Source organism: Canis lupus, chromosome 1, assembly GCF_011100685.1.
Source record: "Canis lupus familiaris isolate Mischka breed German Shepherd chromosome 1, alternate assembly UU_Cfam_GSD_1.0, whole genome shotgun sequence".
In the NCBI taxonomy this organism is placed as follows: domain Eukaryota; kingdom Metazoa; phylum Chordata; class Mammalia; order Carnivora; family Canidae; genus Canis; species Canis lupus.
Window position 1 is genome coordinate 87,714,830 of NC_049222.1, and position 23,318 is coordinate 87,738,147.

Consider the following 23,318-nt stretch of genomic DNA (forward strand, 5'->3'; position numbering starts at 1 on the left):
CCCCTGCTCCCCAGCCTCCAACCTGCACTCAGACTGTTTTTCCCTGTTTGCCTGCTTTCTTTCCTTTTTCTACCCCTCCTATGTTCCCAGTGCCCTGAGTTCCCCTTTGGAGCCATCCTTTTGAAACTCCAAAACCTAGGCTTTTGAACGTCAAATGCTTTTCTTCTTCTTTTTTTTTTTTCCCCTCAAATTACCATCTCTGCCAGGAGTTTTGAAAGTCTGTTTAGACTCTTAACTCTCTGCATTTTTGCTGAGTCATTCACTCACTAAGAGAATAAAATCAGAATGTCTTTAGCCTGAATTCAGGGACGGGCTAGGGGGACAAGGGGATGAAGGGAAAAAGCTTTGGTTAAATCTCAAAATATAATTATCACACAATAGTGAGCCCCCCTTGCCACTTGTGGGTCCGCTTTCGTAGCCTGTTCGTGTCTTCTCATATTCAATCTTGATGAGGTTCAAAGTTCCATTCGCTGGAAGAACTGTGTGTAGGGATAACAAATAGATTTCCATCTCATTTGCCAAATTCAATCAATTGATAGTGGCTGCCCAAGCAGCGTTCAGAGGTGATTTGAGGCCTCAGCTGGGCTCACTGGGCAAAAGTGGATTAGTCACCTCTGCCATGGGTGAAGAAGGAAAATTGTGAGAGCATGCTTGCCAAGAACTAGTCGTCACCAGCTTCTTGTTATCTGCAAACCTGGAGATTCATCTAGAACCTTCCTTTTCCAGATCCTATTAGCAAATATTATTAGAAGACCTGATGGTGAGCCTAGGGTAAGAAGGAACCCCAAGTGTGAAGGAGGCCAACATTCTGAGTGGCATCCCCTGGGACTGGGAAGAGGAGATGGGCAGGTCACGGTCCTGCACATTGCTCCCCAGCCCCCAGCCTGCCCTCGGGGACGAGCGGCAGAGCTTATGGTGTGGACTCTGGAGTAAGCACAAAAAGTCTGAAGGCACAAATCGGTTATTTATTCCGTGGGCAGCGGGAGCCACTGACGGTTATTGAGGGGAAGAGTGACAAGATAAGAGATGGCTTTTAGCAAAGTGAATCCAACAGCCACTGACCCAATGGAAGGGAGCGTTTGGGGGCCAGGCGTCTTTGCAGACGCAGCAGTCCAGGCGCCAAGGATCCAGGCCGAGAATGCCTGCGGGGATAATACTGACACCCCAGAAGAGGGCAGCGGCCCCCTCAGCTGAGGGCGCACCACATCCCAGGCCCTGGAGAAGCCCGTGAATCCTGAGCTTTCCTGAGACCTCCCCGTGCCCTCACGTGTAAGGGAGCCAAGATGTGCGGGCGTCCGCGGACCTCGCCGCAGAACGCTGCCCGCTGGCCTGAGCGAGCCAGGGCCTAGCCGAGGGCCCCGGAAAGAAGACGACCCGCGGGCTCTGGGCACGCGCCGTGCAGGTGCCAGCTTGGCCAAGGCACGCTTCTGGCGTCACGGTGGCTCTAAGCATCCTGAGAAAGGTCAGGCTGCACGGACGGGGGAAGTGACCAGAGCAGGGACTGTCCCTCCGCGGCCCAGGTCAGCTCCTCCAGCTGAAATAAACCAAAGCAGAAGCACAAAAACCGAGCTGGGCACAGCGCAGAGAGGAGGGTGCCGGGGAGGAGCACACCCTGGGCTGGGGCCGCTCTCCCCGGTTAAGGCAGGTGACTCGAGGATAAGGGGATGATGGGTGAGGGGAGGAGGGAGAGCAGGGGGGAGCACAGAATCAGCAGGAGCCAATGAGCAGGGTCTCCTCCCTCTGGCAAGATGAGAAAGACCCCACTTCTCCCCAGAGTCTGGGATTCCTAAATCTATTCCCCTCCCACCTCGCCCCACATTGACTTGGCCCTTCCTCTGTTTCTGCCTTCCCTTCCCTACCCTTTCAACTCTCTGGCTCTCTCCCTTCTCCCCATCTCTGCACCTAAACCTGCCACCCCAGAATGCACCTCTGGCTCAACCTGAAGGAACCCCAAACAGAATGTGCATGACCATCCATCCTTTCTCCATCCCCAGTCCCAGCAGGCTCCAGGCAGGTGTCCCTGGAAGACGGTGGAGCCACCCAGAGTCCCCTTCCCTACTGATTCCTCACGACACTCTCACCAGCCAGGAAAAAGGCTTGGGTTCTGTGGCCTTGGCTAGTCCCCTTTCTGTCCGGCTCTGCTGGTTTCCCTCATCAAGGACACGACGGCGGATGAGGGGACAGGTGGGTCAAGCTTCATTGGCCAAGAGCCTTCCGTCCAGGAAGAGGGGAGCACATTCCAGGTGGGGCTGAGAGAGGGAAGGACCCCAGCCCAAATGGAGCGAGGCCGTTCTGGGGGCAGTGAGTAGAGCAGGCCAGCTTGAAAGGAGCAGAGTCTGTGTGGGGCATAGTGAGAAGGAAAGCGAAATTGCAACTAGTTGGTCGAGGGCCTTGAATGCAAAGTCAGGAGTTTGGGATTTACCCATTCCTAAAAGAGAGCCATGGAAAGTCGCTGAGTGGGGGAGGAACATTATCAAAATGACCTGTGAGTCGACATCAGATAGGACCTTCCTGCGGCAGGTTGGTCCTGGGGCCTGCAGCTGGAAACAACAGCAGCTAAATAACACATATGGTAAAGGATATAGGGGAGAAATGGGGACAGATGCCACACTCCCCCAGGGCTTATTAACTGGGCTTCCGCTATAATTAGCCCACGTCAGGCCAGGTAAGCACTTCTGCGGGGGAGGCGAGGCAGTGGGAATCGGGAGAGACTGGCCAGTGAATACAATGGCTTTTTCTCTGTGCATTGGGGACATGCCTTCTTCTCCATCCACCCCCTACTTGTGTAGGGGAGGGATTCCCGCAGAGACGCACCCATAGGGGCTGAGAAAAAGCAAGCAGTCCATTCCCTGCTTGCACAGCAAGGTGCTGTTTGCCCTCCGAGCCAGGAAGGAGGAAAACGGAATGACAGCAGGTGGAGAGAGGATGCATCTGTGGAGCACCTGCTGGGCCAACGTTGGGTACGACCGGGTGAGCTTCCCACAGGTCACAAGGACACCTCCGAAAGTAGCTGCGCTCCAAGACGTGGTTCCATTTATATGTAATATCCAGAACAGGTGACCTCCTAGACCAAAAGCAGATTAGGGATTGTCAGGCCTCGAGGGAGGGTAGGAATGGGAGTGACTGCTTAATGGGTATGGGACTCCTTTTTTTTTTTTTTTTTTCACAGAGAGAGGCAGAGGGAGAAGCAGGCTCCCTACTGGGAACCCTATGTGGGACTTGATCCCAGGAGCCCGGGATCACCACCTGTGTGGAAGGCAGACGCTCAACCACTGAGCCACCCCAGTGCCCTGGGTATGGAGTTTCCTTTTGGGCTGATGGAAATGTTCTGGAACTAGCTAGTAGTGATGGTCGTACAACCCCATGAATGTAATAAATAGCATTAAATTGTATGCTTTAAAATGATGAAATTGGGGGGCCCCTGGGTGGCTCAGTGGTTGCTCAGTGGTTGAGCATGTGCCTTCGGCTCAGGTCGTGATCCCGGGGTTCTGGAATCGAGTCCCACATCGGGCTCCCTGCCTGGAGCCTGCCTCTCCCTCTGCCTGTGTCTCTGCCTCTCTCTGTGTGTCTCTCATGAATGAGTACATAAAGTCTTTTTTAAGAAGGGATGAAATTGGTCAACTTTATGTTATGTATATTTGACCACAATACTTTTCTTTTACTAAAGATAGAATAGCAGCCGAAGCTTCAGACAACTTGTTACCCTACCCACCCCACCCCGGGGCTGCCGGTGAGGAGGAGAGACCTGGACCAAGGAGCAGGGGAGCGCGCTCTCAGCGACGTGGGACAGGGGTCAGCCACATTCAGGCTGGAGCCTCACCTCCCCGGCAGAGAGAGAACAAGGCCATGTAGAATCTTTTTTTTTTTTTTTTAAGATTTTTTAAATTTAGTTATGGGAGACACAGAGAGGAGCAAGAGGCAGAGACACAGGCAGAGGGAGAAGCAGGATCCATGCAGGAGCCCGACGTGGGACTCGATCCCGGGTCTCCAGGATCAGGCCCTGGGCTGCAGGCGGCGCTGAACCGCTGCGCCACCGGGGCTGCCCAGAATCTTCTGAAGCAATCAGGCACCTGCCCTGCGGTGGGCACCCGCGCTGTTCCAGAATACCTCAGGCCACCCCCTGCGGGCACCTAGAAAGAGTGTGTTTCCCCGCCCCTTTCCAGTTGAGTGGCCCCACGTGGCTGGTTCTGGCCAAGGAGGCGCGTGCACGTGCAAGCCCCTCCTGGCTCATTTGAGCCCCAGGCAAGATCTAGGGTGAGCAGGTGAGCCTGCTCCCGGGGAGCCCAGGAGAGGCCGGGACTGTCGGTCCGCTTGAGCCCCCGAGGGATCGTGTGATCCAGTGAGCAGAGCTTCCGTCCGCCTCGGGGACACGTGGCGTAAAGAGAAGTCAGGCTCTGCCGACCGAGTTGCTCAGCCCTGGGGTGGCTTGTCAGCACGGCCTGACCGTGCCCAGCCCGGAAGGATCAGCCTTCGGCCTCCTGCCCCTCGGACAGCGTCCTGGGCCCCGGGGGTGAGAAAGACCGACTGCCTCCGCAGCTGGATGGGCAGAGGGGTTCGTCCTGCCTCGCCGCTTCCTCCCCAACGCGCACCAGGCGCCAAAGACCCGAAGGGCTCTCTCTCATGCCTTCCTCCTCACATCCCTATCCTTGGGGGAGGAGAATTCAGTTACAGAGCAGATTAGATTTCTCCCAGGACCGGGCTGCGCCCTCAGGTTGGGGTGAGCAGCAGGCATGCGAGCTCCCTGCAGGACAAGAAGGAAGAAGCTAGGAATTGGGCTGGAGGCGGTGACTGGGCCGAGGCCCCGTCAGGCAGGGCCCCTCCTAAAGGTCCCGTAGGGGAGCTCACCGGGCAGGGGAAGGCCGGAGCAGGGGGGGAGCTGTGATCCAGGCCCAGGCCCGAAGGGGGGAAGCAGCGGCAGCAGGGAGGGTCATGCCCGCAGCTGTGGGCCAAGGCGGGGAGGCACAGCCACTGCCAACCCCCTGCCCACCAGGGAGGCGGCCCAGGAGGCAAATGCCCCCAACTTCATCTTCCTCCTGTCCTCTCGTTTCCTGCCAGGGCTTCCCACCTGGCTGGACCCAACAGAAAGCTAGTGGTCCACGGAGCCCTTTAATACCTCTGTGACCGTCCACCTGACTCAGAGCAAGGTGGAGGAGGGTGGAGGACTCATCAGAAGGGGCGAGTGGAGGCGGTCGGCAACCTCCCTGTGTGAGTGAAACTCTCTGTCCTCCCTCTCCTGAGTGTGACTGCTCCAGAAGTTGGTTCTAGGTGTTTGGGGGAGATTTTTTTTTTTTTAAGATTTTATTTATTCATGAGAGACACAGAGAGAGGCAGAGACACAGGCAGAAGGAGAAGCAGGCTCCCCGAGGGGAGCCCAATGCGGGACTCAATCCCAGGACCCTGGGATCACGCCCTGAGCCAAAGGCAGACTCTCAACCACTGAGCTACCCAGGTACCCCAGGAAGATTTCTTTAAAATATAGTTGTAGGGGGCACCTGGTTGTGCAGTCAGTGAAGCAGCCAACTCTTGGTTTCAACTCAGGTCGTGAGCTCAGGGTCCTGGAATTGAGCCCCTCAACAGGCCCCACACTCAGCACAGAGTCTGCTTGAGACTCTTTCCCTCTCACTCTGCTCCTCCCCAATGCCCGCATGCAGAAGCGCTCTCTTTATTCCTCTCTCTCTCTCTCTCTCTCTCTCTGTCGAATAAGTAAAATCTTTAAATATATAGTTGTATATATATGGCTAATATAACACATCATTACATTAGTTTCAGGCATATAACACTGATAACAACATTTTTATTTAGGTTGTGCTCACCACAAGTGTAGCTGCCACCTGTCACCATACCAGGCTATCACAATTCCACTGGCTGTGTTTCCTATGCTGTACCTTTCATCCCCGTGATTTATTCACTTCGTAACCGGAGGCCTGTATCTTAGGGAGATTATTTTTTATCACCGATGTTCCAGATGGGGCAGGATGGAGTGGAAGTTAGAAGACCACTTAAGATACAACTATGTTGGGTCTCGTCAGACAAGTGGGCAGAAAGGCAGAAAAGGAGGATGGAATCGATTCCAGGAGGCTAAAGGTGAAAGAGGATCAAGAAGAAGAATTAACCTGGGCACAGGTGGCTAAAGAGACGGGCTGGGAAACAGATGGATGTTCCAAAGAGTTGAACTGTAAAGACTTTAATGAAGAGACTCTACAAGGTGCAGGAGGTGCTAAGGGAGCCAGAAACACATGGAGATCAGAGGGCACCTGGAGACTCATGATTGCAGGAAGCTGTTCACATCCCTGTGTCTGAAGGGACAAGAGAGGGAGTGGGGACAGGGAGTCGGGGAGCAACCCCTGCCCCCCAGGAGCCAGAGCCTTTGTGAGGCTGAGGCTGCACCGGGGGCGGGGTGGGGGATGGTCAGGAGGCAGCCAACACGTTGTGGCACAGCCCTCACACCTTCTGGTCGTCTGCTGTGCCTCCCAACTAGAAATCTGAGGAGCCAAGGAGCCCCAGCAAGGGCAAAAAAGGGGGGGAGCACAGAGAATGGATCTACGGGGACAGGAGGCCAGAGAGAAAAACCACCAACCTGAAAGAAGAAGGAAGTCAAAGCAGGGAGACAGGAAATTGCAGCTAAGGTAGCAGATGCCTTTCTGAGTTCCCGAAGAGGGATGAAGGAAGAAAAGCGGTGTCAAGTGAAGGTGGCTGCTTGCCCGACAATAGAGACCCAGGGACGCTTGGCACCGAGACTCGGTTCACCTAGGCCACACCACTGGCGTCACGGCGAGGAGGCAGTAGTGGCCCGTGTCAGGTTGAAAAGCCTCTACCCTTTCAGGTGCCCCAGAGGATGACCAAGGATGAAGCGAAAGGGGCAAGACGTTGACAACTCGACAACATTGCCAGTTCCTGTTGGCGCCAGCCACCCGCCTGTCACACAAGAGAAGGATAATCTTTTAAGAGGAGGAAGACCTTCACTCCCAGGAACACAAAGGCTCCTGTATTGCATCCCTGACTCCCTGGAGGCGGGCTGGATCTAGTTCAAATCATTTCTTTCCGGAGCCGCTGTTGCCAGGAGGATTTGGAAGAGCAGACAGGGGTGATGAGTCTAAGTGAAGTGGCCTGGGCTCCTCATCCCTCCCTCCTGGCCATTTCGGAGAAATCAGTGTCTGACTTTCCAGCAACAGCCAACCACTGTTCACCAGTGGCCCTGTGCTCGTTTTAAAGGGTGAGCCACCCTCTGCAGCATCACTCATCAGCGTGGTCAGAGAGGAAGGACTCCCTTCCCCGAAGTCAGGCTGGTGTGTGGTGAGCATCTGAAAAGGCTGGTCGAATCTGAATCACCAGTGGGTAGTTACCTAAAAGAGACAGCACAGACTGCTGCATTCAGCATGAAGTGAAAATGCTCAGAAGAGAGGAAAATGATAAATGGTCTTAGGGGCTTAGATGAACTCTGCCAGGAAAATGAGTTAGGCTTCCAGAATTTAACCTGCTCCAAAGGCAGGGCCACAAAGTACGGTTGTGTAGGTTGTGCACTGCACAGAACTCCCCACCCCTGCCTGGCCACCTTCCTGCCAAGGGGGCAGCAACAGCTGAAATCCAGTAGGCTTTCCACTCACCAAATCCATCCCAGCTAACACACAGGTGTGTCTACCTAGGGGAAGGGCGGACTTTTTCTTTGCACAAAGATTCTATCCACTTGTCATGCCATGTTCCCTGGGAACTACACCACCCAGAGGTGGGAGGATTCTGATTCTCATAAAGATGCCATGTATCCTTGGCCAAATTCATCCTAGCTGCTATCTGGATGCATTTACTCGTAGTCGCATTACATCATAATCAGAGCATGAGCAGGAGAAACTCAGAAAAGACGATAACAGTAATGACAACAACAACAATCCCTCATCTGGGTTTAGCCTTTAACATTTTTAAAAAGTACTCTGCTGTACAGGATCTCATGCAATTCTGAGAACGACCCGGGGGGCAAGCTGCATAAAGGTATCCTTCACCAGGGAACTTCTGTGGGCTGAGATCTCCTCTGATTTCAAATTCTCTGCTCTTTGCACAATATAAACCCAACAAAACCTACACGTTTGGAAAAGCTTCCAGTTACCGAGTTGGGCAGCCAGCACCAATTTGCCTGTCTCCCGGGTGACAGAACAGTAATTTTTCTCTGGAGATCTGCTGCCATTTTCAGTAGACATTTTTTCTGGGGGGAGAGAGACACGCAGCTCAGGCCTGGCCATTGAGACCACTGCGGCAGCGATTGGTAGGGCCATGGGACCCACCAGAGCAATGAGGCAGGAAGGGGGCCCACCCGAGTCTTGAGCAGGGCAGAGGGAGTGTGTCTAGAGTTGTTGGCTGTCAACCAACCCCATGTGGAATGTGAGAATAAGTAAAGCCAATTGGGTGATAGGACAGCCAAGGAGTGACGAGAGACAGGGTCCCAGTGACATCATTTGAGCCTATAGATTAAGCCACGCACCCAAGTACTTTTTATTGACTTGAGCCAGTATATTTTATTGTTTAGGCAGCTCGAATTGCATCTTCTCTTTCCTACAACTAAAACACCTTGGCTAGTTCAAGGACTGTCTTCCTCTTCTGTCTCATTAGCTGGGTACAGAGGCAGGTGCTGCCTTTCACAGCACTGGGGACCAGCACAAGGTTCACCTGCTAAAGACTGAGTCACAGAAATTCCCTCAGTGCCGTTCTGTGACTATTGACCAGCTCTACGCAGCAGCCCAGAAAAGTTGGAAATGTCCCCTTTGCCCAGTGGAATAGCCTGGCCTGCTGGGAACAGTGAGGCAATTGTGTGGTATAACGAGGACAACACCTCACTCAGCAGAGGTTCGGCTGTGCTCTGATTGTGCATGGACACCCACATCAGATGGGCCCTGATGGCTCCCATTGGTGATGGAGGCGACATGCAGAAAAGAGTCTTCTCCCCCAGTCGTGGGACCTACATCCTCTGCTTCAATCTGCCTGGGCCACCAGAGGTCACGTACTCACCACCGGATCATTAGCAGTTGCCAAGAGAATGCCATGCCCTGATTGGCTTAGGGCTAACAAGGATCTACCCTGGAGCTGGAAATGGTGTCACACTGGGCATCCCTAAGTCACATTGGGAGGGACAGATCCCCAAACTGGAATTCCATTGAAAAGAAAGAAGTAGGGACTAGATGTTTGAATTAGATCAAGAATGTCCTTATAGCCACTACCTGACCATGTGACCCTGGGCATGTCCCTCTGACTCTTTGGGCCTCAGTGTGCTTGTGCAAACTGAAGAGGATAGAATCAAGGACACTGATTACTCTGGGAATCTTCTGTGTGTGAGAGACTTTTTATTTATTTATTTGATAGAGAGAGAAAGAGTAGAAGCAGGGGGAGCAGCAGAGGGAGAGGGAGAAGCAGGCTCCTGCTCAGCGGGAGCTGGATCCCAGGACCCCAGGATCATAACCTGAGCTGAAGGCAGGCGCCTAACTGACTGAGCCACCCAGGCACCCCACTCTCTTGGAATGTTTTGAAGAATTCCAGTGTCTCCACACTTGAGAAAGGGTTACAAGCTGTCTTGTAAAAGAGTATGAGAAGGCCCTAAGATGACTCTCAAAGAAAGTATGGGATCCATGTGTCTACTCCCCAAATATGCTTTATGGCACTCAGTGTTTTGGGGTTTTTTTGAGACTTATTTATTAATTTTGAGAGAGCGCATGTGCACAAGGAGGAACAGGGGGTGGGGAGAGAGAATCTCCAGCACAGCCCTATGTGGGGCTCAATCTCATGACCTGATCATGACCTGAGCAAAAATCAAGAGTCAGACCTTCAGCCCAGGGTATGATCCTGCAGCCTGGGGATCGAGTCCTATATCGGGCTCCCTGCAGGGAGCCTGCTTCTCCCTCTGCCTATGTCTCTGCCTCTCTCTCTCTCTCTCTCTCTCTATCATGAATAAATAAACAAAATCTTAAAAAAAAAAAAAAGAGAGAGAGAGAGACCCTTAACCAACTGAGCCACCCAGGCACCCACCCAGTGTTCTTAAAAGTGAGAGATTTGGTAAATAAATCCTTGCATGTCCTCTCAAAAAAAAAGAAAAGAAAAAAGAAAAAAGAAAGTGGCACCAATCAGCCACAGCTGAGTCAATGTCACACAGTGAATAGGCCTATAATCCCTTGTCTTGTATCCTGCTCATCACTTCCAGCATTTAGCTGTCAGACCCCAGCCCCTCCCCGGGCTAGTGTGCAAGGCTGCAAATCCTGGTTTACAAAGTACTGCACCCCGCCCCACACACACACACACACACACACACACACACACGGCTACTACAGAAGCTCATGTAGGCTTCACCACAATCCTGTGGAATTTGCAAGATGGAGACTTTTACTCCCCCCAGTTACAGTAAAAAACAAACAAACAAACAAAAAACAAAGTTTTTTCTGAATTTATTACAAAGTCATATTCTGTGGCATATAAAAAGTATATTCTAAGCAATGATAACCTTTATAAACAAAGGCTGGATTTGGCCTTTTCTTTTTTTCTTCTGGGCCTGGTCAGATCATATAACTACAGCACGTTATAAATAGCTAGCAAGATTTTTCAGTCCTAATGCTAGATACACCCCAGACCACATAACTCAGCCTCTGGGTTGGGGGTGGTTGGAAGGAGGGCAGACATGAATAGTTTTTTCAATTCCCAGGTTCCTTTTTTTTAAGATTTTATTTTTAAGTAGTTTCCACAATGAATGTGCAGCTCAAACTCAGAACCCCAAGATCAAGAGTCATATGCTCTCCTGACTGAGCCAGCCAGGCACCCCTAAAATCCCATTTTCTACTGTGACCTCCAGGCTAAGACCCACTGCTCAGGCTGGCCACTACTTTAGCATCTACCCTAAAACCAATGGCTACCCAACTTCACTCAGGTAGAAAAACAGGTGACTTAAATACTTCCCAACTCTTGGCTATAGGAAAAATAAAACTGTTACCAGGTCTTTAAAGTCTAGTGATACCTGGGATACTTGGGGGAAGGGAAGTGGTGTTCTGTCTCAGAAGGGACTCTGAGCTTTCTTAATAGGAACTAGCTAAATCCTAACAGATTCTTTTTTTTTTTTTAAGGTTTTATTTATTTATTCATGAGAGACACACGGAGAGAGGCTGAGACAAAGGCAGAGGGAGAAGCAAGCTCCTCACAGGGAACCCAACGCAGGCAGGACTCGATCCCAGGACCCAGGATCCCAGGATCACGACCTGAGCTGAAGGCAGATGCTCAGCCGCTCAGCCACCCAGGTGGCCCTTCCCAACAGGGCCTAATTAAACCATACTCTGTGGTCGGATCGCCCGCTACCCAGCACCTCACATGCAGACCAGGGGCGAGCCTTACTTCTGAACGCGCCTCTGACAGGAGCTCTGTATTGGGCTCCTTTGCAGAAGACCATTATCATTATTTTATTATGACTGAACTACAAAAGGATTTAACTAAAAGGGGCCGGAGAGGGAACCCGAAATGTTCCAAATATTCACCAGGCGGAAGCACTTAAGCAAGAAGGACACCTTCAGCTGGAGGAGCTCCAACTCGGGCCTGAGCCAAGGGCGTGTCCACGGGTGGCCTTGGCCAGAGATTAGACGCAGACGCGCGGGAAGCCCTCTCGGGTGGCCTCAGGACATTGAAGGGAAGGCAGCAATTTAGTGCAAGGCCTAACCTGTTCTGTTGAGAGCACTTTGGAATGTTCCACAGCCTCTGACTTTGGGGACTGACAGTATTCCAAGAATCAGAAGCTACATGTTGGAGGAAAGGTAACTACTGCCAATAAAGAGCTCGGGAATATTTGGTCGTCCCTAGACCCTGGGGCGGAGATGAGCACTGTATTGGGAGCCAAGAGTTGGTTCTCCTTGTGTTTGATCTTTGTGTCTAAATAACGGCAAGGTGAGGCTGTAAAGCATTTATTAATCACCAAGGGTATGTGTTATTAGGCAAGTATTGGCTTAGGGCTGGGAAAGATGACTGGCAAGTTTTGGCTCTAATTTCTAGTCGGTGCTTTTTAAATACATGCTGATCGATTGACAAGAACTTCTCAGAGAACAGATACAGCACACCCTCAGTAGCCAGCACCCGCCCACAGGCATTACTAAAATGAAGACTACTCTCTTTCTTCCCCTGTTCTCACTGTATCACCACCACTTATAGTTTACAAGCCCCCTGTAGGCTTGCAGGCTCCTCACTTTAAGTCTTGCTCAACATGAGGATCCCATCTCAACTCGAGATCTGCCTATCACAGCACATGAGAGAGGATCATCTCTACCATGTGCAGAGATAGAAAACCAGCTGTTTGCACCAATGGGCAGACACGAGGCAGCACAGAGGCCCCAGGGATACACTGAGCACTTGAAGGTCATCAGCGCCGGGCCAGGTGCCATGGGAAGGACTTGATGCAGGGGCAGAGGCAGTGCTCCTCCATGACCAGAGCCCGGTGAAGTCGATGGGCTCACTTGAATCTCATCCTCAGCCCAACCCGAGCTGGAATGGGAATGAAGCTAGGCTAGTTAGGGCCGGTGAGCAGTTCCAGGCCAGATGCCAGGGGCCTGTGCCTTGAGCTGTTCTCTGCTTACAGATAACCATGGAGCACGGATCACAGAGGATGCACCGCAAAAGTTAATGCGCTTTTAAGTGGCATGTTACAAAATCTCAACAGAAACTAAGTGGGAAAGAATTTAAGCTTTCTGGTTTAGTAGTGGTTGGATCCAAGTGCTTAAAAAGTGTTATCCAGAATCCCTCACCTCCAATGTCCTCTGTGTTGGCTTCACCTTCAGATGGGCCCCCTACAAAGTGGTGGCAATAATAATAGACAGAGGCTCCTGGTTCATGTTCCACCAGCTTAGCCTCCCCAGATAGTTCTAGCAAGAACCCAGGACTGATTTGTCACTGGCCTCACCAGGTGCACACTATCTCTGAACCTGTGACCAGGGGAGTGCAGTTCTCTCCCTGGCCAGCCCTCTGTCACAGACTCCCTCCTCTTCGAAGGTGGGGAGTCCAGCCCTGCTCCTACAACACAGGTTTATACTTCAGGGGCTGCCCAAAGAAAATTGGGGTATTTTCCAAGAAGGGGAATGGAAGTTCAATGTCAAAGGCAACAGCTCTATGAATCCTGGAGTCATGATACCTCTTCTTACCTTCACTGTCAGAGATTTTCCTGTGTCTGAAACTTAATAGGCAATTCAATCAATAAATTTAAAATGAGTGAGTGAATGGGTACCTGGGTGGCTCAGTTGGTTGAATGTCCAACTCTTGGTTTAGGCCCAGGTCATGATCGGGGTTGTGAGATCGAGTCCCACCTCAGGCTCTGTGCTCAGTGGAGAATCTGCTTAAGGTTTCTCTCTCCCCCTCCCTCTGCCCCTCCTGCCACTTACAAATTCATTTGCTCTTGCTCTCTCTAAAATAAATAAATGAAAGAAAGAAAGAAAGAAAGAAAGAAAGAAAGAAAGAAAGAAAGAAAGAAAGAAAGAAAAGTGAATGAGTGAATGAATCTGATTGAGGGACGAACATAGACCATTTAAATATTCTAGTGTTTGGTGATATTCCTCAATGGATGACACCAAAGCAAAGATGCAAAGATAGAAGAGATCAGGAGAAGCCATCAGGAAAGAGGCCAGATCTGAACGGAGCCTAAGGATGGATAGATATAGAGGGAGAAGGAAGAAGTGCACTCCCTTCAGGGAGCACAGGTGCTGAGATTGGACAAGCCCCATGTCCCCAGGGACAGAGAGAAAACCTGCTGAGCTGAACGTGGAGCAGTCAGGGGCCAGGAGTGGCGACAGTAGGGCAGGGACCCATTGCAAGTGAGGAGGAGACACTGAGTTGGCATTGAAGGGAGAGATGAAGGGTTTCAGTACCAGACAGGGTGGGTGGGGCGTGTCAGCAGGAAGCATGAGATAGGAGAGGGAGCTGTTTTGGAGAGATAAGCCTGGTGGAGATGTGGGGGTGGATGAGTGTCAGGACAAAGATAGAGGCAGGAAGGTCAAGGTGTTCGAGGGCCCTCCTCTACCCCTTCAGACAGCCTCTTCCAGCTCTACCCCACAGCCCCCCTAGCCTTTCTCCCTGGCTCACTTCCTTTCCTGCCTCCACTTTCCCAATGCATTCCAGATACTTGATTATATTCAAGAAACTTTTAAATGCAGGGAGACCCCACTGAGAGAAGCAATGAAGAGTACTGTGAGAACAAACCAAGTCTTGCTGAGAACCACTTGCTGAGGGCCTCATGGAGATGACATAGAGTGAACCAAAGAAGATACCACTTATGGTCACTATCCTGCCAGCCAACCGAGTTTGAATCTCAATTCACTGCTCACTGGCAGTATGATCAGGGGCAAATTGTCTCTTAGCTTTGATATTTTTCATCTGTAAAATGGAGGTGGTAATAATTATGTTTCCCTCAGAGGCTTATTATGAGTATTGTTAATGATGAGTAAAGTGCTTGATTGAATGCCTGTCATTATTATTATTATCTGCTTCTAGGAACAAAACAAGCAGCCCTGCTGGCAGAACACACCTGGACTTCCTCCTAAAGCTAAAAATTCCTCCAGGAAAGGGGGACCTTTGGAGATGGAGTTAAGCTCTGCTCCATGGGTCTCCAGGTTCGGCTAAGATTAACAAACTCTGATCTCTCCTGAAAGATGCCAACCACTAGAGGGAGAGTGGACTTCCAGAAACCATGGCCTCTAATCCCAATGTCTCTTGTGATAGGAACTCACTGGGACCCAGCTAGCATTTTTTCTTTTCCTTACTGGAATAGAATAAAATAGAAAATAGCGTCACTTATAGAAGATGCAGGTAGATATTGTTTCATAAAGCCCTTTGTCTTAGTTCCATAATTATGTGTGCATATCTAACTTGTATTTCTCACTACGGGTCATGGTCAACCATCAAGAGTTAAAGTACTGCCTTGAAGGATATGCTGGAGAAAACTACCCATTTTCTTTAATTCTCAGACAGGCATTAAATAGATTCTGTATTAAAGAAGATGACTAGTCATTCTTTTTTTCTTTTTTTAAGACTATATTTATTTAGAGAGAAAGCTCCAGTGGTAGAGGGAAGGGAAGATGGGAAGATGGAGAGAGAGAAACAGAATCCCAAAGAGATCGCCTACTGAACGTGGAGCCTAACTCAGAGCTCAATCCCACGACCCTGAGATCATGACCTGAGCTGAAATCAAGCATTGGACCAACCAACTGAGCCACCCAGGCACCCCAATTTTTTTTCCTAAGTAAACTCTATCCCTAATGTGAGGCTCAAACTCATGGCCACAAGATCAAGAGTTGTGCACTCCCCCAACTGAGCTAGCCAGGCGCCCCCAGCCATTGCTCTGTATTAAAGAAAAATCAGATACAGGAGTGGAGGACTAGATGGTCCCCTACATTGTTAGGAATTTGAATCATTTCTAGAATGCTCTCCCTCTGGTGTTCATTAATATAAGCACCTCTCAAGGTCTAACCTGACCCTTTTCCCCACAGGCCTGTAAATGACCTGCATAGCTCTCTTTCTGGGCGGTAACATCTACTCTCCGGACTTCCATTGGTTCCTCTGTGTGGCTGGATTCTGAATTACTTTTTTAGCTCTTGACTCCAGGTCTGTATTTCCAAATGATGGCCAGAATTCTCTTTGTTCTCTCTCCCTTCAAATTCAAGCCTATCTGAAACTCAGTGTTATCATCTGCCCCATATAAAAAGAAAGGTAAAAAGCTCTTCCTGTGTTCCTTCTCTTGGCCTGTCTTCATCTGTGCAGGCTACTTTAGTAAAATATCACAGACCAGGGGCACCTGGGTGGCTCAGTCAGTTGGGTGTCTAACTCTTAGTTTTAGCTCAGGTCATGATCTCAGGATTGTGAGATTGAGCCCCATGTTGGGTTCTGCACTCAGCATGGAGTCTGCCTGAGACTCTCTCTCCCTCTCCCTCTGTCCCTCCCCTGGCCCCCTCTCTCTAAAATAAATAAGTGGATCTTAAAAAAATAATGGTGGTAAATAAGGCTGGAGAGCTAATAAACCACAGAAACATATTTCCCAGAGCTCTGGAAGCTGAAAATCCAAGATCGTGGGTCTGATATGGTCAGATGAGGGCCGTCTTCCAGGTCTGAGACTTCTTGCTGTGTCCTCACAGGTGGAAGGAGCTAGGATGCTCTGTGGGATCTCTTTTATAAAGAAATAATCCTATCATGAAACCATGAGGGCTCCACTCTCTCGACTTAATACCTCCCTAAGGCCCTACCCTCTAATACCATCATTTTTGAGGGTTAGGATTTCTCAACATATGAATTTGGGGAGGAGGGGGGACACATCCAAACCATAGCGACCCTATTGCCTCTCAGTAACCCAAATGAAAAAAATTCAGTTACTGTGAAGTTTCCTTCTGCTTCCTCTACTATCACCAATCCTACCTCCCCAAAGCCCCATCTGTCCAAAACACTTGTCCTTCCCACTCACACTGCTCACGATGATTTGTGTAGTCTTCTTACTGGTCTGTCTGTGCCCAGTCTCCCACCTTTCCCAGGGACCCTTCCCGTGGCCAGCAGCTACCTTACGAAAGCGTAAATTGAATCATGGCATTCACTCATGTTATTCTGAATCTTAAAAACATGCAATAACTCCCCAAGAACAATCAACGTACAAATTTGTAGGCATGAGATTCAAAGCCCAAGCACAGAATAACAAGTGGCTTTTTCAAAAAAATTTTAATCTTTTTTAAATTTTTAGTTGAATATAGTTGACATGTATTAATATTATATTAATGCCAGGTGTACCCCATAGTGATTCAACAGTTCTATACACCAGTGTCACTCCCACCTGTTACCATACAAAGTTATTGCAATATTATTGACTGTCTTCCCTATGCTATACTTTTCATCCCTGTGACTTATTTTTTTTAATAAGTGGAAATCTGTACCTTCTAATCTGCCTTATCTATTTTGCCTGTTCCTCTGCCCACCTTACTTCTGGCAACCACCAGTTTGTTCTCTATAGTTTTTAGTGTGTTTCTAGTTTTGTTACCATTGGTTTGTTTTGTCTTTTTAGATTCCACATATAAGTGAAATTATACAGTATTTGCCTTTATCTGACTCCTTTCACTTAGCATAATACCCTCTAGGTCCATCCATGTTGTAGTAAATAGCAAAATCACATTCCCTTTATTGCTGAGTAACATTTCATTACACACACACACACACACACACACACACACGCTTACATATCACATCTTCTTTATCCATTCATCTGCAGATGGACACATAGGTTGCTTCCATATCTTGGCTACTATAAATAATGCTGCCATGAACTTGGGGTGCAGATATCTTTTTGAACTAGTATTTTTATTTTCTTTGTGTAAATACCAAGAAGTGGAATTACTGGATCATATAGTAATTCTATTTTTAGGGGGTTTTTTGGAAACTCCATACTTTTTTCCACAGTCGCTGTACCAATTTACATTCCAAACAACAGTGCAAGAGGGTTCTTTTTCTCCACACCCTTACCAACATTTGTTATTTTGTTTGTCTTTTTGTTTTTAGCCATTCTGTTGGTGTAAGGTATACCTCATTGTGATTTTGATATACATTTCCCACATGATTAGTGATGCTGAGCATCTATGTATCTCTTGGCCATCTGTATGTCTTGTTTGGAAAAATGCCTATTCAGGTCCTCCACTTATTTTTACATCAGCTTATTTGGGAGTTATTTTGGTGTTGAGTTGTAGGAGTTCTTTATGTACTTTGGATATTAACCCCTTACTGGATTCGTCATTTGCAAATATCTTTTCCCATTCAGTAGGTTTTCTTTTCATTTTGTGATGATTTCCTTCACTGTTCAAAAGTTTTTTATTTTGATGTAGTCCCAATGATTTATTTATCCTTTTGTTTCCCTTCCTGGGGAGACATATTCAGAAAAGTATTGCTAAGACCAATGTCCATGAGTTTACTACCTATGCTTTCTTTTAAAAGTTTTACAGTTTCAAGTCTTAGATTTAGGTCTTTGATCCATTTTAAGTTTATTTTTGTGTGTGGCATAAGAAAGTAGTCCAGTTTCATGCTTTTGCATATAGCTGTCTGGTTTTCCCAACAGCATTTATTGAAGAGACTGTCTTTTCCCCATCGTGTTTTTTTTTTTTTTTAAGATTTATTTATTTATTTATTCATGAGAGACACACACAGAGAGAGGCAGAAACACAGGCAGAGGGAGAAGCAGGCTCCCTGCAGGGAGCCCCATGTGGGACTTGATCCCAGAACTCCAGGATCACGCCCTGGGCCGAAGGCAGGCTCGAAACCACTGAGCCACCCAGGCGTCCCCCCCATAGTATATTGTTGCCTCATTTCTCATATGTTAATTGACCATGTAAGCGTGGGTTTCTCAGCTCTCAGTTCTATTCCATTGATCTATGTGTCTGTTTTTGTGCCAGTAAGTACCATACTGTTTTGATGACTAAAGCTGTGTAACATAGCTTGAAATCTGGAAGTGTGATGCCTCCAACTTTGTTCTTCTTTCTCAAGATTGCTTTTGGCTATCCAGGGTCTTTGTGGTCCATATACATTTTAGGACTTTTTTGTTATTGTTGTTGTTCTAGTTCTGTGAAAAATACTATTGGTATTTTGATATGGATTGCACTGACTCACAGACTACTTTGGGCAGTATGGACATTTTACCAATATTAATTCGTCCAATACACAAGCATGGTCTACCTTGCCATTTATTTGTGTCATATCTAACTCTTTCATCAATGTCTTATAGTTTTCAGAGTACAGATCTTTCATTTCCTTGGTTAAATTTATTTCTAAGTATTTTACTGTTTTTGGTGCAATTGTAAATGGGATCATTTTCTCATTTCCTTTTCTGCTACTTCATTATTGGTGTATAGAAGCACAACAGATTTCTGTGTATTAATTTGGTATATTGCAACTCTACTGAATTCATTTATTAGTTCTCATAGTTTTTGCTGGAATCTTTAAGGTTTTCTCTGTAGAACACCATATCACCTGCAAATAGTGTTAGTTTTACTTCTTCCATACCAATTTTATGTCTTTTATTTCTTTTCTTATTTGATTGCTGTGGTTAGGACTTCCATACCTTGTTAGCTGTGGGTTTAACAATATGGCCTTTATTATGTTGAGGGTTGTGTTTTTAATACCACTTTGTTGGGAATTTTTATCATGAATGGATGTTACATTTTGTCAAATGCTTTTTCTACACCTATTGAGATGATCATATGATTTTTACCCTTCATTTTGTTAATGTGGTGGATCACATTGATTGGTTTGTGGATACAAACCATCATTGTATTTTTGAGATAATCCGTTTTGATCATGGTGAATAATCCTTTTAAGGTACTTTCTAATTTGGTTTGCTAATATTTTGTTGAAGATTTTTGTATCTATATTCATCCAGGATGTTGGTCTGTAATTTTCTTTTTTCATAGTGCCTTTGGGATCAGGGTAATGCTGGCCTTGTAGGATGAATTCAAAGGCATTCTCTTCTCTTCTGATTTTTGGAATAATTTGAGAAGGATAGATATTAACTCTTCTTTAAAAGTTTGCTAGGAAAATAAATAAATAAATAAATAAAATAAAATAAGAGTTTGCTAGGATTCACCTGTGAAGCCATTTAGTACTAGACTTCTGTGTGTTGGGAGCTTTTTGGTTACTGATTCAATTTTGTCTGTTCAGATTTTCTATTTCTTAAAGAGTGTATGCTTCTAGGGATTTATCTACTTCTTCTAGTTGTCCAATTTATTGGTATATAATTTTCTGTAGTAGTCTGTTATACCCTTTTGTGTTTCTTTGGTGTCAGTAACTTCTCTTTCAATCTTGATTTCTTTATTCAAGTCCTCCTCTTTTTTCTTTCGAATGTGGCTAAAGGTTTGTCAATTTTGCTTATCTTTTCAAAGAACCACCTCTTAATTCCATTTATTTTTTCTTTTTTTTTTTAACTCCCTATTTCATTCCTTTCCCCTTTTGACTTCTATTTTTTCTTCCTCCTACTAACTCTGTGCTTTGTTTATTCTTCTTTTGTTATTCTTTAGGTACAAAATTAGATTATTTATTCAAGATTTTTCTTGTTTCTTGAGGTAGGCCTCTATCACTACAAACTTCCCTCTTGGAGAGGGGAAGTTTGTTGTGTCCCAAAGATTTTGAACTCTAGTATTTGCATTTTCTTTTGTTTGCTGATATTATTTGTTTCCTCTTTGATTTCTCTGTTGACCCATGGGTTGTTTAGTAACATGTTGTTTAGCCTCCATGTGTTTGTGTTTTTCCTGTTTTTTTTTTTCTTGTAATTGATTCTGTTGCAGTCAGAAAAGATGCTTGATGTGCTTTTGGTCTTCTTAAATGCACTGGAACTTGTTTTGTGGTCTACCATGTGATCTACACTGGAGAAAATTCCACATGCACTTGGAAGGAGTGTGTATTCTGCTTTGGAGGGGCATCCGACCTGATTGAGGTTGCCCACCACAGGTAGCAGGGTGGGCACTGCTTTGGAGGGGGGCCTACCAGGGTGGATCTACAGAGGAACAGCAGGGTGGGGCAAGCAGTGCTAGCAAGGTAGATGGAGAGTGTCAGAGCTGGCTCATGCACATTTTCAGCTACCTGTGCTAAAGGAGGTCAAGAAAATAGCACTTACCAACACTTCTGTTCCTATAGAAAGCTCCAACAGATCCCTGTCCCTCTGGCACACAACCTAAAATTAATCAACAAGTCTCCTTCGTGTATAACCCAGCCACTGTTCAAACTGCTGCTTTTGTGCTAGGTCTCAAACTGAGTGATAAAGCTTGCTGGCTCTTTAAGGGTGGGAACTCAGTTTCCTAGAACCTTCTGTCTCCCCAGAGTTAAGCTCTATTGATTTTCAAAGCTAGATGTTATGGGTATTCTTCCCAGTACAGGACCCCAGAGCTGAGAGTGCCCAATGTGGGGCCTGAAGTCCTCACTCCTCCACAATTGTGATCTCCCTCCCACTTGCAGGAATTCACACTGGGTATTTGGTTCCTGACTGCATCTCTTTCTCTCCGGATCTTTTCGATGTGCCCCTCTCTTTATGACTCCAGCTGTGGAAGATATCTTCTTCCAGTCTTCAGGTGATTTTTATTTTTTTATTTTTTTTAAATATTTTTTTTTAATTTTTATTTATTTATGATAGTCACAGAGAGAGAGAGAGAGAGGCGCAGAGACACAGGCAGAGGGAGAAGCAGGCTCCATGCACCGGGAGCCCGACGTGGGATTCGATCCCGGGTCTCCAGGATCACGCCCTGGGCCAAAGGCAGGCACCAAACCGCTGCGCCACCCAGGGATCCCTCAGGTGATTTTTAGAGTCACTTGCAGTATGTGCAGTTGTTGCCTTGGTGTATCTATGGGAGGGTGTAAGCTTGGGATCCTCCTACTCCGCCATCTTCCCTGACTCCAATAAGTGGTTTTATTCCAAGTGCCAACACCAACTGATTAGGGGTGGCTTCTTAGAGAACAGTGTTGAGTTTGATTCCAAGGCTTCATACAAACTCCAGAAGAACGGTTAGTGACAGGCTTAACAGGGGGAAGTAGACATCCCTAATCTAGGCTCAATGTGTTTTTTTGCTTCTTCCTATATCTTCTAGCCTCAACTGCTCAGCCAAAAGATATACACACTGATATCCAAATATACTACACAATCTTATTAACCACAAAGACCATCTATTTTCACAATTTCTATCTTCTGCTGTCTAGACTGCACTTGGCTCAACTTCCACTTATTAGAATCTTCATCTTGTTCTTGTAATACTCCACCTTCACATTTTATAACTTGTCCCTCCATTGAACACGTATCAACCTCATTTGTGTTATAAGTAATACATAAGTATTACATGTAAATGTGTGTATGTATATGTATATTTCTGCCTTTCCAACTGGACAATAATCTCATTGAAGGCAATGAACATACCTTCCTTATTTCCCAATCCCTAGGTCCCATCCAGTAACTTAAACATGGCAAATATTCAATAACATTTTATGGAATGAATGAATGAATGAACCAATCAATATTCTGATAGTGTGTTAACTAAAGAAAAAGTAAAAAATCACATGGAATATCCAGAGAATTGGAATCATCTCAGAACCCCTCTTGTAGGAATCTCCCAGTTTTTAGCAATGAGCAAGATCCATAAGACAGCAAGCAGCTCCCACCCCTCCACCCCCAGCTATGAGGTAGGTAGTAGAGCTACAAATTCAAGAGAACAATCTCCTGTGGTGTCACAGTATGGCACTCCACACTTGCAAATGACTATACAGGTATAGAAGACAAGCCTTGTGCCCCTTAGACCAGTTGAGTTTTAGAAGACATGACTTGCCCAATATTAGAAGCACACTCATGCGTAGGAGACTCAGCCCACAGCTCACACTTCAAATCCATGACTCACACAAAGTTGTCCTCTTCTGCCTCATCAGTGAGTTTAGGGTAAATATGAGTACAAAGAAAGGAATCCACTGCCATTAAAAAATAATTAGTTGGAAAACTACTATGGCCTGTCCTACAGAGGTCTCACACTCAGATCCTCCAAGCAGACCCATTAACCATTTATCAGAGTGCTCCCAAACTGGAGACTCAGCCCTAAGACTGGACAAAGATTGTTTCCAAAGAGAAATTTCAAACCACCTTACCAGGCATTGGCAGCTTCTCAAGTTGGGTGATTTAATGAAGGCCGTCAACCCAAAGCCCTCACTGTGGATTCTCTCCGGCCATACAACAAATTGGGGAACACTATTTGTAGTACCATAATAGCCTGAACAACTGGAAGAGAAGACACAGGGCCTGGGATCCTTTCTTTCTCTTGCAGGAAAATGGCTTTTGTTGTCCTTGTCCTTCTAATGTCCCTTTAATGCCTTAAAGGGAGGAAAGAGAGAGAGGGAGGGAGGGAGGCGGGGTAGTGGGAAGGATGGGAAGAGAGAGGAGGAAGAAAGAAAGAAGAAAGAAAATCAGAAAAAAAGGAAAGGAAAAAAAAAATCAAGGAGAGGGAGAGACAGACTCGTTCATTTCCAAAGTTGACGCCAGGGTCCTGACTTAGACAAAGGACATCCCAGGCGTTTTGTTCTTCCAAGAACTGTCATGCTTGGGATTTTTCATTCTGCGCAGTGAAAAGCAGACGATCTGGGCCAAACCCGGGAGAGAACACAACGATTTCAACAATTTGGGGGTTATCTTCCCTGCCTGCTCCCCTCTGTGTCTGTGTGATTCTTCCGACAAAGTGGGTTGGAGAAGTTCAAGCTCAGTTCACAGAAGAGAACATTCTGTACTCTGCACAGGCCGGGCTGCTCTCCGTAAAACAAAATCAACAGCATGATCTCAGCCGCGGCGGCGG

The 23,318-nt window shown here is 47.2% G+C and overlaps 1 long non-coding RNA gene across 1 annotated transcript; it reads right to left on the reverse strand.

Annotated features, from left to right (window-relative positions):
• Positions 1-945: 945 nt before the first annotated feature.
• LOC111096732 lies at positions 946-23,015 on the reverse strand. Its single transcript, XR_005354194.1, has 2 exons — positions 22,621-23,015; positions 946-3,064 (listed from the first exon to the last, which is right to left on the reverse strand). It is a non-coding gene; the product is annotated as an uncharacterized LOC111096732 (long non-coding RNA).
• Positions 23,016-23,318: the final 303 nt, after the last annotated feature.